Source organism: Terrapene carolina, unplaced genomic scaffold (genome assembly GCF_002925995.2).
Source record: "Terrapene carolina triunguis isolate 2854851 unplaced genomic scaffold, T_m_triunguis-2.0 Scaffold62, whole genome shotgun sequence".
Classification (NCBI taxonomy): domain Eukaryota; kingdom Metazoa; phylum Chordata; order Testudines; family Emydidae; genus Terrapene; species Terrapene triunguis.
In genome coordinates this window covers 47,995,825-48,009,524 of record NW_020664413.1, presented here as the reverse complement: position 1 = coordinate 48,009,524, position 13,700 = coordinate 47,995,825, and the positions used below count along the sequence as shown (strand labels likewise).

General features: G+C 39.7%; 1 protein-coding gene across 1 annotated transcript in view; it reads right to left on the bottom strand.

Annotated features, from left to right (window-relative positions):
- GULP1 (GULP PTB domain containing engulfment adaptor 1) overlaps positions 1-13,700 on the bottom strand; it is a 167,514-nt gene that overhangs the window by 132,799 nt on the left and 21,015 nt on the right. The gene's annotated exons all lie outside the window — the stretch shown is intronic.

The following is a 13,700-nucleotide window of genomic DNA, read 5'->3' as shown; positions in this document are numbered from 1 at the left end:
CTAGCATCCTACACTTAATTTGGAAATACCCCATTACTTCCCAGTGTAGGCAGGCAATCTTCCTTTGGAGCCCCTTGCTTAAAACACTTTTTGTTTGGTTTCTTACTCGCCCATCCTCCCTTCCTCTGTCCAGGTGCCCCAGCCAACATGCTCGATCCATGGTGTTTGAAAATGGCCTCCCTCTATCCCGCTCTTCCCATGGCATTTTGAGCCTGAGGAAGAACGGAAAAAAAACAAAGTCGGATTTTCAAAGTGCTCATTGTTGCCATAACTCTGCTCCCACTGAAATCAATGGGAATTTTACCATGGACTTTGATGGGAGCAATGTTAGGCCAACATTGAATACTTCAAATAGTATTGTCAAGATGGCCCAGACAAATTAGTGTAAGCTTCTGAATGCAAATACGTGGAATACATTTGGCAAATTTTGTACTGCTTTGCAAATAACTATATTTAGTTCTTATTACAGTAATTACATCCTTATTTTCATGTAAAGATTGTATGTCTTTTAGATTAACATATACAGGTAATTATACATTAATTCTTTGTATTTTATTTTAAAATCACCACATATTTGATAGTTTTCATATCTGAGTAACACTATGCAAATTATGGCATAATTACCACCTATTTACTCTATAATGAATTAGCCTGAGTTGCAAATAACTTACTATGATCTCTAAAATGTATTTACCAGTATTGTTTTATGGAATTTTTTACTAAAACCTGTAAAGTAGTAGAGGTGTAGAGGACAAGATTAGGTAAGGGGTGGGGATGGGGGAGGTGGAGTTCTGTGTTTTCAAATCAGATCTTCTACAAAGGCAAGTCCATCTGTGTGATTGTCAGAACAGGATCATGGCCACATCAGTGAGGTTACTTGTGTAATACATTCTCACCAATGTAAGGGTTTCAGAAAATGGATCCTGATACTGCAATAAGCTGTGTTGAGCTCCCTGCATGGGCAGAGAAATCACTTACACACAACAGGGTGAAATTCTGACCACACTGACGTCAATGACTCCAATTGAACTCAACAGGGACAAGATTTCATCAATGGTGCTAACAAATCTAAAAACAGCAGAATAGTACATTTTTGTTAAAGATTATTTTTCTTAATCAGATTTTATAGTAGTAGATGCCTTCTTGACTAAAGGACAACTAACACTCTCTCTATAAAATTACTAAAATTATTGCAAATTAAGCAAAAACCTAAGTATAGTATTTTTAGGAACTGTACCTGCCATGCAAATGTCCTGCCCATAAAATAGCATGGTTTTTACTCTTCAAGCAGCTCCAATGGATCTTTTAATTAAAAGGATCTAATTTTGACATACTTTTCATACTACAACCTATGACCCTTTATCATTACACTCGTCAAATCTACATGGCAATGAAACACAACTGTAATTAATTGAATAATCTTAAAACAAAGTCATTATTATACTAAAAGTACTGTCATTTCTGTCCTTGCATTGACAATTTCAATGAAAAGTGAAAGCCGTTAACCCAAATATAAAATACTATACTTCATAACTTTCACCACATTTCTGTATATTAGGACATTGACACAATAGTTGAGACACTATTCTACTTATCTCCCTATGTTAGAGACATATCAGCCATTTAAGCACTGATATTAAATAATAGCAACTCCTAAAAGAACTTTACCAAAACAGAACAAACTATGGAAACTTATTCCACTTATCAAGGGAAAAAAACAGTTAATGCCCTATTTAACTTAAACAATAATACAATTACTTACCGTAAACCCAAATTGTTTTATTCATCTTCAGTACTTTTGTACTTCTTGTATAACTGAAGAGTCATTACTGAATTATTTAACTTAATTTTACTGTTTTATGTTTGCAATGCCCATGTACTAAAACAGAAGTACAAATGTCAACTCATAATATTTTTCACAGGGTTTAGGATTAGTACCCTCTAAAGAATGTAATATCCCAGCTTACCAAAGGACCACGAGATCGGCTGATTAAGGGCCTGATCCACTTCACATTACGGTCATTGGAAGTTTTGCCATTAACTTCAGTTACGTTATCTGGCCCCAAAGTTCAGATTCAATTTACCTGCTTTAACAAAGAATGTGTAGGTAATCGTAATCAAAAGCATGGTTTATTTAAATGTGTCAGTTATGGCTAGCTGTCATGTTGAGTTTAGCGGTATGAGAGGCAATGCTACCTGATTTAGTACATGATAGGGAACATTCAGATGAATTATCAATAGTTTTCAGTAATGAAAACGCTGGTAGCTAATCTAATATAAGTGAGGTGGCCAGAAGTGTTACTAACATATGAATTTCAAGCAACAGAAGAAAGCATTTAGCCAAAATGTTTGCCTACAGAAGTCTTTGCAGGAACTACATTTTATTCTGTTTTTAAGTTATGAAAGTTTTATTTTAAAAAATCCCTATTTTGTATGTCATACTTTACTAACATGCTACCAGACTCAGAGCATCAGTAAAAAGAGAGGAAGAGTGGTGTTGTGTTTAAGGTGTAAGAAGATTAGGGATCATCTATGTACTACCTCTGCCACAGGCTTCATGTGACATTAGGCAAATCACTTAATCTGTCTATGGCTCAGTTACCCATTTTAAAAATGGGGATAATATTATTTTATTTCTCCCAGTCTTTTCTATTTAAGCCCTTATTCAGAATTGCACTTAAGCATGTACTGAATAAGGATGTTTTCCTGAATCTGGGCTTAGAGTAGACTGTAAGCTCTTTGAGGCAGGGATCATTTCTACACAATACACACAAAGCCTACCCAACAAGGAGCTGATCTCTGTTGGGGCCTCAAGAAACTATTGTAAACCAAAACAACATATATAAAAGTTACTGAGTGTGTTAACATACCTGTGATTTAAAATATAAAAGTAACCAATAATAACTTCTGGAGCTTTCTAATTGAGAAATGCTCCAAGAGAAGGTCATTTACAAATATAATTTATCATTGTGTTACTGAAGTCTTAGCATAATTAAAAAGATGCCAAATTTATGCCTGATGCAACTTTATTGATTTGAGTCCAAAAGGAATTTAGACCAAAGGTAGATTAAGTTAACATCTGGAAAATATAACACCATTAAAATAGCTGCTTTATCAGTTTCTAAAAAAAATCTGGTACCAAGTTGCAGTTTGGTTCCTCATTTTGTGTTTACATATGTTGAATTTCTGAGACCTATTTGAAAATAAAAGCTTATCTTTTTTCTTTAAAGAACAAGGACGAAGGCTAATATTTAAAGAAACCTGTATAATAAAAAGCCAAAACCTGTCTACTGCCTGACTGGTAAAAAATTCATTGCTGAATCTTTCATCAGAGATTAGTTTGAAATTATTTTTGCAACAAACCCAACACAACTGGGATTAAATAAAACAGATTGTAAATTGCAAGGAAACTGACTCCAACTTTTATTAATAATAAATGTTTATCGCATATACTTCATTCCTACTATTATCTGAAATGGAAATGTTTGACTCAGCTCTTAAGACTAAGCAGAAGAACCCAGCTTGCAGCTAACCTTTAACTGTTCTCAAATATTTATTATTTTGACTCCATTTTAGTGCTATCAGCTGTATGGCTCTCTTATAAGGACACTATATAACACAAATAGGATCTGATTTAATACCCAACATCATCTATGGAAGTCTGTCCACTGACTTGAATGGGCTTTCTGTAAATTAGCTATGAAATGCTGTGAAGAACGTGGGAGGCAGCCACATTAATTTGTGAGTGAGCGAGACAGTATGAGAGTGTATGTATATATAATATATGGATTTGGGCGTTATTTATTGCTGGCTAAAAAGGTGGCCAAGGATTAAATCCTGCAGGAATCCAAAACAATGGCTATAGACACACAACTGCTTGGTGTTCAGATGGATAATACCAGGAATCCACTGTATGAAGACTACCTCCATCCCGCTCTGGAGAAATGCATGAATAAGTTTGACCAGGTTCAGGAGCCCTACTTGAAACCTCAGAAGATCTTCTGGCAGGAACTTTCAGTCAAAGGACCTTTGAAATGGATAAAAGACAGCCTGTGTCTTCAGGGAGACACAGGCATTTTCTTCAGGGATACATAGGCTGACTGAGGCGCAGACTGTCAGAGAGACAGCAATTGTAGATGACAACCTATCTCACCCAACCCAATGTCAGGGATAAGCTTAGGTAAGACAATATGCATTTAAAGCTAGAGTTATTTTTAACTCTTCTCTCTCTACTTAGGGTGTTCTGAAGAATAAATAAAACATACCCTAATGTGAACAAGCTGTTCTCTATCACTGCATTTACCAGCTGGTCACTGCAAGGGTTGCCAACCCTCCCAGTTTGGTCAGGAGTCTCCCGGAATTGGGCTCAATCTCCTGGAGGTTACTGATGCCAATCTGGGAGATTTTAGGTGCTAAAAGTCCAGTGGCACAGCAGGGCTAAAGCAGACTTCCTGTCTGCCCTGGCTCTGTGCTACTCCCGGAAGCGGCCGGAATGTCCCTCTAGCTCCTAAACAGAGGTGCGGCCCAGGGTGTGTCTCTGCACGCTGCCCCCACTCGGAGCGCTGACTCCGCAGCTCCCATTAGCCGGGAATGGGGAACCACAGCCAATGGGAACTGTGGGAGCAGTGCCTGCAGGCGGGGGCAGTGCCTGCAGGCAAGGGCAGTGCACAGAGCTGCCTGGCTTCCCCGAGCCTAGGAGCCACTGCCGGATATGCCATTGCTTCCGGGAACCACCCAAGGTAAGTGCCGCCTGGCCGGAGCCTGCACCCCAAGCTCCCTCCCACACCCCAACCCCCTACCCCACTCCTGAGCCCCCTCATGCAAACTCCCTCCCAGAGCCCACACCCCAAACCCTCTCCTACACACCAACCCCTGTCTCATTCCTGAGCCCCCTCCTGCACCCAAACTCCCTCCCGGAGCCTGCACACGCCTCCTGCACCCCAACTCCCTGCCCCAGGCTCAGCTGGAGCCCCTCCCACACTTTGAACCCCTCGGCCTCACCCCCCAGCCCAGAGCCTACACCCACTCCCGCACCCCAACCCTCTGCCCCAGTCCAGTGAAAGTGAGTGACAGCGGGGAAGAGAGAGTGACGGAGGGAGGGAGGCTGAAGTGAATGGGGGGCGGGGCCTCAGAGAAGGGGCAGGGCAGGGGGTGCGACAAGGGTGTTTGGGTTTGTAAGATTAGGTGGTTGGCAACCCTAGTTACTGCTCCGGGAGAGAATTCTCTAGCAGGGGCCTATTTGAACCTGCCGTACGTAACATGGTTGAGAAACAGGATTTTTCACAACCCGTCAAAAGTGTGGTGACTCACGGGATTCTATTCTGAGAGAAGTGCAGGACTCACTTGAAACAGTTGTCCATGGAGGGAGAGAGATCAGAGGGACAGCTTATTCCTGAACTGTAACAGATGCTGTTTATTCCAGTTACAGATTTCACTGTGCCACTGGGAGGCATAAATGTCTGAAAGAGTAAAGCAGCTTGCGGCAAGCAAAGGTAACAGAAAAAGGGGTGGGGGAAGGGAGAGGGGAAAACAAACTACTGCATCCTGTATCTTAAAGGAACACATGCCTCTGTGGAGAACTAGGCACCATCCCAGAACTAGGCATTTTCTTCCTCCTCCTTCAAAAAACCAAACCAAACCACATTAAGCAAAAGCTAACTTACACCTGACTCTAGCATAGTTGCCAACATGCAAAGAATTTTGGCAGGGACAATTCTCCACACAGGGTGGGTAACCAGAGTCTGAGCCATATGAGGAATGTGCATCCACTGAGGGAAATTTAGGTTGTCTTCTTCTTTGAGGAAGAGGAATATAAAAGGCAGAGAAAATAACCTAAAATTCATAAAAAATACACTCAGCAGCCTGAGCTATATGAAAGATCACCCTCTGAGCAGTGTGAATTCTGGCTGTTCACCTGGCATGTGAAGATATAGCTTTGAAGCTATTAATGGAACTAACACTAACCCAGGTAACCGGTGACATGTAAAGGCATTTCTTTCCCTTTCCGCTTTGTCCTCACTTCATCAATATATTTGGGTAGTGGGGGGAAGGGGAAGGGCCTGGGACAGCTACGTGGGGTGGTAAGGGGACTCTAGTAGCAGCTATGTGGTGAGGGTTGTGAGGGAACCTTGGGGAAACTAGGTGGGTGGTGGTGGTGGGAGTTTTTGAGGGTGACTGGACCCTGGGGCTGATTGTGGATTGTGGGCTTTGAGAAAGAGAGGTTCCTGGAGCCAGTACTGTCCCCCTCAACTTATGTCCTCCTGACCACTCCTCCTTGGCTCACATCCAGCAGAGAAGCAGCAAAAGGGGGGACAGAGTGGCAGCCCGGCTGCCCACTAAGCAGACACATCACAGTAGTCCTCAGTGGCTGCAAGGAAACTCTGAAGGGATAACACAAAACTCCAACTGCCCAGGAGTTCAGGGAGGATGGTAAGTTCCAGGATAGCTGTTTATAACTTAGGGCAGCTTTGGCCAGATTGGGAGAGCTGGCAACTATGCAGGGGATGAAATAAACTATCCTAACTTACCATATCTTGTGTTTCCCATTTCCTTTTTGCTGGCTGGGCTGGACACTCATTTTTCCTGTTTTAACCTCAGGGCCCCTCTCTCACATTCCACTGGCTCTTTTTCATAAGCCTGCTGTAATGAACCCCTAGTTAAAACCTTATCTGGTACCTTATGGTATGTCTTCACTACACATTTAAACCTGAGTGTTTGGCATCTGGGTCTGAGCACCTGGGTTTGCCTAGCCCGGGTGTGATCATCCTCACTACAAAGCCTTACCCACGCTACTGTGTCCTCTCTGATTCTGTAAAAAGAACAGGAGTCCTTGTGGCAGACGAACAAATTTATTTGAGCGTAAGCTTTCGTGGGCTACAGCCCTCTTCTTCAGATGCATAGAATGGAACATATAGTAAGGAGATATATATACATACAGAACATGAAAAGGTGGAAGTAGCCATATCAACTCTAAGAGGCTAATTAATTAAGATGAGCTATTATCAGCAGGAGAAAAAAAACTTTTGTAGTGATAACCAAGATGGCCCATTTCAGACAGTTGACAAGAGGTGTGAGGATACTTAACATGGGGAAATAGATTCAATCTATGTAATGATTCTGTATTCACCCATGTGTGTCCGAGGGCCTCTCCCAAGGTTCCTTCTGCTGAGATGTTCTAGGATTCTCTCTCAGGCAAGTGTGTCAGTTGTGGGAGAACTTGCCCTTCCATGGGAATTGTGGGACGGGCATCGGCGGACTATCTGCACTTGCGTGATTTTGCCTGCATCCTCACTGCAAAAAGGTAGCTTCCAACCAGAGTTAAACTGAAGCCTGGGCTCTACCCTAACCCCCACCCATGTAAACTAGCTCAGGCTTAAAGTAATTCCAAACTCAGGTCAGAGGTTTTTCTGTGTGGATGGTAGGAATTTGGACTAAAACCTGGATAGGAGCCCAGGTTAACTGTGCAGTGGAGATGTACCCTTAGTGTGTGGCATCACAAGCTGGGTTTGGGTATTTGTGATTCCCTCACTCCTTGCCCTTCCAAAATACAAAAGGTTCTTTTAAGCAAGGTCAACAAAACTAGACCAAGTTGGAGTATACAGGCCAAGCCATTTTGGAACTTTGAATGAACTAAAATAGTTTTAAAAATAAAGAAAAAGAAAAATGTCAACAGTGATCTCAAACCTTCAAACACAACAGGTAACATTTTCAAAAGCATCCAAGTGACCCAAGACCCTAACTCCCATTTTCAAAAGTGACCTAGGTACTTAAGAGCATAAGTCCAATTGATTAAGTCACTTTTGAAAATGAGACTTGGGGTCTTGTTTCACTTTGGAGCTTTTGAAAATTTTACCCAATAGTTTTAAAATTCCATTTCTAATTTGTATCAAACTGTGCTTTTGGAAAACTATCCTGGGATGATATGTGACATTAAGGAGTTTCAGGAAGATCAGGGTTTTTATTTTTGAGGAAAGTAACTGGGGGGGAACAGGTTTTGAAATTTGAGCTTAAAATTATGGGAAGGTGGCTTCAACTTTAACTACAGAGCGACTACTTCCGCTTCATAAACTTTATGAATGTACACGATTGAATTGAATTATACTGACTATGGCAATTAGATGTGGCATGATGATAAAAAAACCTGAAATGAAACGTCTCATTCTGATTTTCTCTCCAGTGTTATGTAAAGGCATTAGAAACTAATCAGTTGGTGGCAATCCTACAAATTCCAGCTAAAACCGCAATAAACAAATTAAAATATAGTTCTTGCAAACAGAAACAGTAATCATTCATCAGTCTCTGAATTCCCATGAGACACGCTGCTGCCACTAATAATTTGACTGTGGAAACTGATTACAAACTGCAGCCCCTAAGCCAGTGGGCTGGGAAGGGAATGAAAGTAGATGCAGAAAAAGTAGATGCATTGAAAAATTACACTAGATATGGATTGTCTAGACAATCTAGACATAATGGCATGTTTCATGCTCCCTCTGCAGCCTCCCATCTCTGAGTTATACTTTGCAAAAACAAGTATCAGTATGGCTTATTCTATTGCTTTTGCCATATAGAAATTGTTTATCTGAACATTCTCTGTACCACTCCTCCTCTCCCAGTTATCTGCTGGCACTTTTCCAGCTCTTCTCCTCCCTCCCACTCCCAAACATTACCCCTATGCATTGTTGCTTTACTTTCCTGCCAGACAATTCTTCACAGCTTCTGCAACTTCTACCCCGCATTCTCCAATATAATTTTGCTCCTTTTGAAGACCTTGATCCCTATCCAGCAGCTCCTTGCTCTAATATTGAGCTCGCTGTAACCTCCCTCTCCAATTTGAAACCTCCCTGATGTCTATCTTAACAGAAAAAAAAAATCTTTACTCCACCAACTAAAAGACTCACAACAATGAGAGGAAATCTGGAAAGTATGTAATAGTAACAAATCAAACAGACTAAATGAATAAATGAACGACTCCCTCCAGATGTAAAGACAGGAGTAACAGTGAAAGGCTACACAGAAGCAATAAATAAAAGCGAGAGAAAATCACAGAATAATCATAACACATTCTCCTCTTCCTATGCTGTTGTTGGGTTTTGTGTGCAAGTACTGGGCGGTGTTGGTGGCCTGTGATACACAGGTGGTAAGACTAGGTGATCTAGTGGTCCCTTCTGGTCTTAAACTCTATGGGCTTGTCTTCACTACCGGGGTAAGCTGACCTATGTTATGCTACTCCAGATATGGGAATAACGTAGCTGGAGTCGATGTAGCATAGGTCGACTTACCGTGGTGTCTTCACTGCCCTGTATCGACAGGAGACGCTCTCACATTGACTTCCCTTACTCTTCTCGGGGACCTGGAGTACTGGAGTTGACTGGAGAGTGCTCTGCCGTCGATTTAGCAGGTCTTCACTAGACCTGCTAAATTGACACCCGCTGCATCAATTGCAAGAGCGTCGATCTCCCCAGTAGTGAAGACAAGCCCTATGAATCTATTCAAACAATACCTGAAACAATGCCTATTCACAACCCTTTCTTCTCTGAAACTGAAGAGTCATGTAGGACTGGTGCAGGGAAGCAGACCTCATGTGGGAGATCCTCGAAACCAGCTATCTTATGCAAAAACCAGGACACAGCACTGGTTGTTTTCTTCCACAAAACTAACAAGGACACCAGGACAGACAGGCTCTGAAAAAGAGGGACAGTCCTACTTTACAGGCACACATGGCCACTTGAGTGATTAAAGCAAGTTGGAACATTTAGAAATGACATCAACAAATTAAAAAGGGAAAGCCTCTTGAGGATTTTCCTGAAATGTGTCCATTTTCCAACTAGCTCTATTAGTGGCTCCCAAACATTTACTTAGGTCAATATAGAGAGCCCATGATATGGCAAGACATTCACAGAGAAAGAAAGCATTTCCTCCAATTTTCCTAATATCTCAGAAGGTTCTATATCAAAATTATCCTAATGTCATCAATTGTTGCATAACACTTTGGGGTCACACTTTTTATTAAGGATACATTTATAAATAGTTTATTAAAATATTTGACTAGTACATGTTTTGGATTATTATAAGCATATTAGTAGAAGCATCAAAGATAGTATTAAGCGACATTCATCTGTTGGACTCTATAATTGTCTAACAAATGATCAGCCATTTATTAAAGCGTCTGTTAATCAATTATTAACAAACTCTTAATATATGTATGTTATCTAGCCTCTTTTTGAATATAATCGTATCTCTCTAGTCTTTATGACTTAGGCCATGATCTTGCACCACTGAAGCCAATGGTTTCCCATTCACTTCTGTGCACACAGGATCCGGCCCTGCATAGGTTAGTATGAGGCAACCAATCACATAGACAGAGATAAACAAATATATTCTTCTGCTGAGCTATGAACGATCATGATTGTTTTCAATATCCAGTCAAAGGTCACCATACTGGAAAGAATATCCTATGACCCATTCTGAGTCATAACCAAGGTGACAAACTCAAAACTATAGTTTTAAAATTTGGCAGAGTAAAGTCTCCCCGGATTTTGTAACAACATAGTTCTTATTTATCTTTTATTCCAAATGAAAGCTGAATATCCTTTACACAATATTTTGAAACAATATGGGTTTAGGTTATAGAAACACAGATGAGATTGGCATAAAAACCAAGGAAGCAAAATCATTAGCTGATCCACCAAATACTGAGATGAGGAGATTAATCTCCTTACTTTAATAATAATAATTTATGTTAAAGGAGTGATGTTAAACTTTTGCATTCTGTTGAGGTTATTAGGGATTTTATTTGAAGAGACTAGTAGTATGTGTTCCATTTTGGAACAAATTACTAATTGAAATCATGAGAGCGACTGAGGACTGACACCCCACATAATAGAAATTCCAAAGTTAGTGTGGTTTAACATATAGGCAGGAAAAATTGAGGGAGTCCTCTATAGTTTTTCACAGAGATGGGATCAAAGCATGATGGTTTTTAAGAGTAAATGATAGATTAACCTCTATGATACCTGTTGCTTCAGCTCACCATTGTCCATGGAAAGATTTTTTCTTTCATGTGTCTTCCCTGCTTGCCTTTCAAATTTTATACCCAACAGAACTATGAGATTGCTGTAATTTTGGGTACAATTTCTTAGCTGCATGGTCCTCTGACAGTTCATCTTCTGTTGTGTCATCTCATAATGGCACCATCTGGCATTTTCATTTTCTGTTTTCAATTTTGCCCATTAGGATGGAATTTGTCACACCCAAGATTTTGGAAAGGACCTTGCTGGGAAGAGTTTCCTGTTTAAATGTAAGGGCCTGATATAACACACACAGAAGTCAATGGACAGACTCCCATTAACTTCAGTGGGGTCTAGATCAGACCCTAGATGCTGATGATTTTGTGCCAGTTTTCAAGAGTTCAGAGTGTTGGGTCATAATATGTAAAATGAGGCCATAGGTGGACTGGATTTTCAAAAGCACCTAAGCATTCAAAGTGGGACTTGTGTTTCTAACTCACGTCGGTGCTTTGGAAAATCTGGCCTCAGCAGTGGGTTCTGAGCATTTTGAAAATCTTATCTGGAACTCTTTTGAAAATCTCGCCCTTTCTTGTGTGAGGAGCCAAGCTCCAGCAATGTACATCCTACTCCCTCATGTAGCCCATGTGACACACACTCATAGATAATTCTTTTCATATAACTCACCAGATGTTCTGTATTTAAAAATAGATATAATAAAACTCAGAATAGAAAACGTGTGTGCATGTGTGTTGTAGACTTGAGCAAAATGTTATTATGAAGAAATCAAGCTCAAAAACCAGTCCCGAACAGACTTGGGACTCTTCAGGGGAAAACAGCAACAAAAACTCAAAACATTAAGAGACAGATAGTTTGAGAACTAAAATTAAATTTAATTGTCACTGTCTTCTGTTTATGCCTTCTACCAGAGGAAGATACTTCCTTGTGTTACCTATCTCCAAGAATTAATGTATTTACATTATGCAAAAAGTTCTTTGTATGTATTTTTTTCTTCAATTGCCAGCCCACAATATTTGAAAACTTAAGATCCAACATATCTAGGTCTATAGTCTTTTGGATTCACCTTGAGCTGGAATTTGATTTTCGAGGTCCCAGGCTAGGAGAAAATTAAAAAAATAATAATGTTTAGAATAAATTAATATGCCAGATTTTATATATATATATATACACACACTTTAGACCTCTAAATACATTAGAATTAGAATTTTAAGATATATAGTACTCCTTGAGTTTTAGTTGCTAAGATGAAACGTTCCAGTCTATGAGTCCTAGAATAACTTTTGTTGGCTTCCAAAAGAAGTATAAGTAAAGTAAAAACATATGAGATGAGAATATTTGCCCACTAAAACAGTCCATTTGCAAACAGTTTAATTCTGCATCTATTTTGTTGTCTAAAACATTCATAGAAGTGCTAGTATGTGGATTTTAATCTATGAACCAAATTGATAAGAACTCATTTCTTTTCTAGAAAACACACACATGCAGAATTGAAAAATACAATACACTCCCATCCAGAGAGGTGTTTTCATGTAATTATTCAGACAGACAAGCTATTTCCAGGACAACTGCAAAGTAGTAGTATAAACTGATTTTTGCAGATTAATTGACATAATGGTGTGGATTATGTACATCCACAAATACAAAGTCTACATTTTCTGAATACTCAGGTGTATACGTTTTAAAAAAAATAAACACAAGCGTGGGAAATGTATGCAGTTTGCATTAATGAAAACTAGCAGTTGGTTTCAGCTCTCATTAATAATGCCAAAAGTAGAGAGATAATGGGTGGGATTTTCAAAAGTGTTCAGTGCTAGTTTAGCTCTGCTTCTGTTGAAGTCAATGATAAAGTTCCCATTGACTTGTATTAGAGTAGTTTTCACTCTTGAAAATCTCACCTAACATATTTATAAATATGAACTTGAATATACATAGGGTTGCCAATTTACTAATAGCACAAAACCAAACACCCTTGCCCCTCCCCCTCTCCGAGACCCCTCCCCACTCCATTCCCCAACCCTCCATTGCTCCCTCTACCCCACCCTCACTTACTCGCTCAAAGTCTAATGCATGACTACAAGAATCCAGAAGCTTGCAGTAACAGTTATTTTGTGACCTTTTTCTAATTGGGAGCCTTGTTTATTCTTTTTGATTATTTATATTACAATGAAAGGAAATTACTTCTTACATAACATATAATTAACTGGCAGTACTCACTGCCAGAAGATGTTGAAGTAATGAGGATTCATAAGAAGATCAGACATTTATATTAATATCACCCATAGTAAAACTAGATAGGATAAAAATGTATAAGGATTATCAAACTTCATGCTTCAGGACATAAAGAGCCACTGACTGATGGCAGTTAAGATTAAACTTCTCCCATAAGCATGGTATTGCAGAATTATCCATTATAGGGTCTTTTACAGCTTCCTCTAAATCACTCGGCCACTGTTAGAGACATCACATTAGATTAAATGAACCATGGGTCCGAACAGCTATCTAGATTTGTATTTAATTGAAGTGTTTTCAGTAGAGCACAGAAATGTCAGAATCCCTCTTTTCTTTACCTATTTTTTTTTTGACCCTTTGCATTTCTTGCATAGATATGCACATCCCTATGCAGTAGAATCTGGTAGAATTTACTATTAGGATGAAATACATCCATTGGCAAGATGT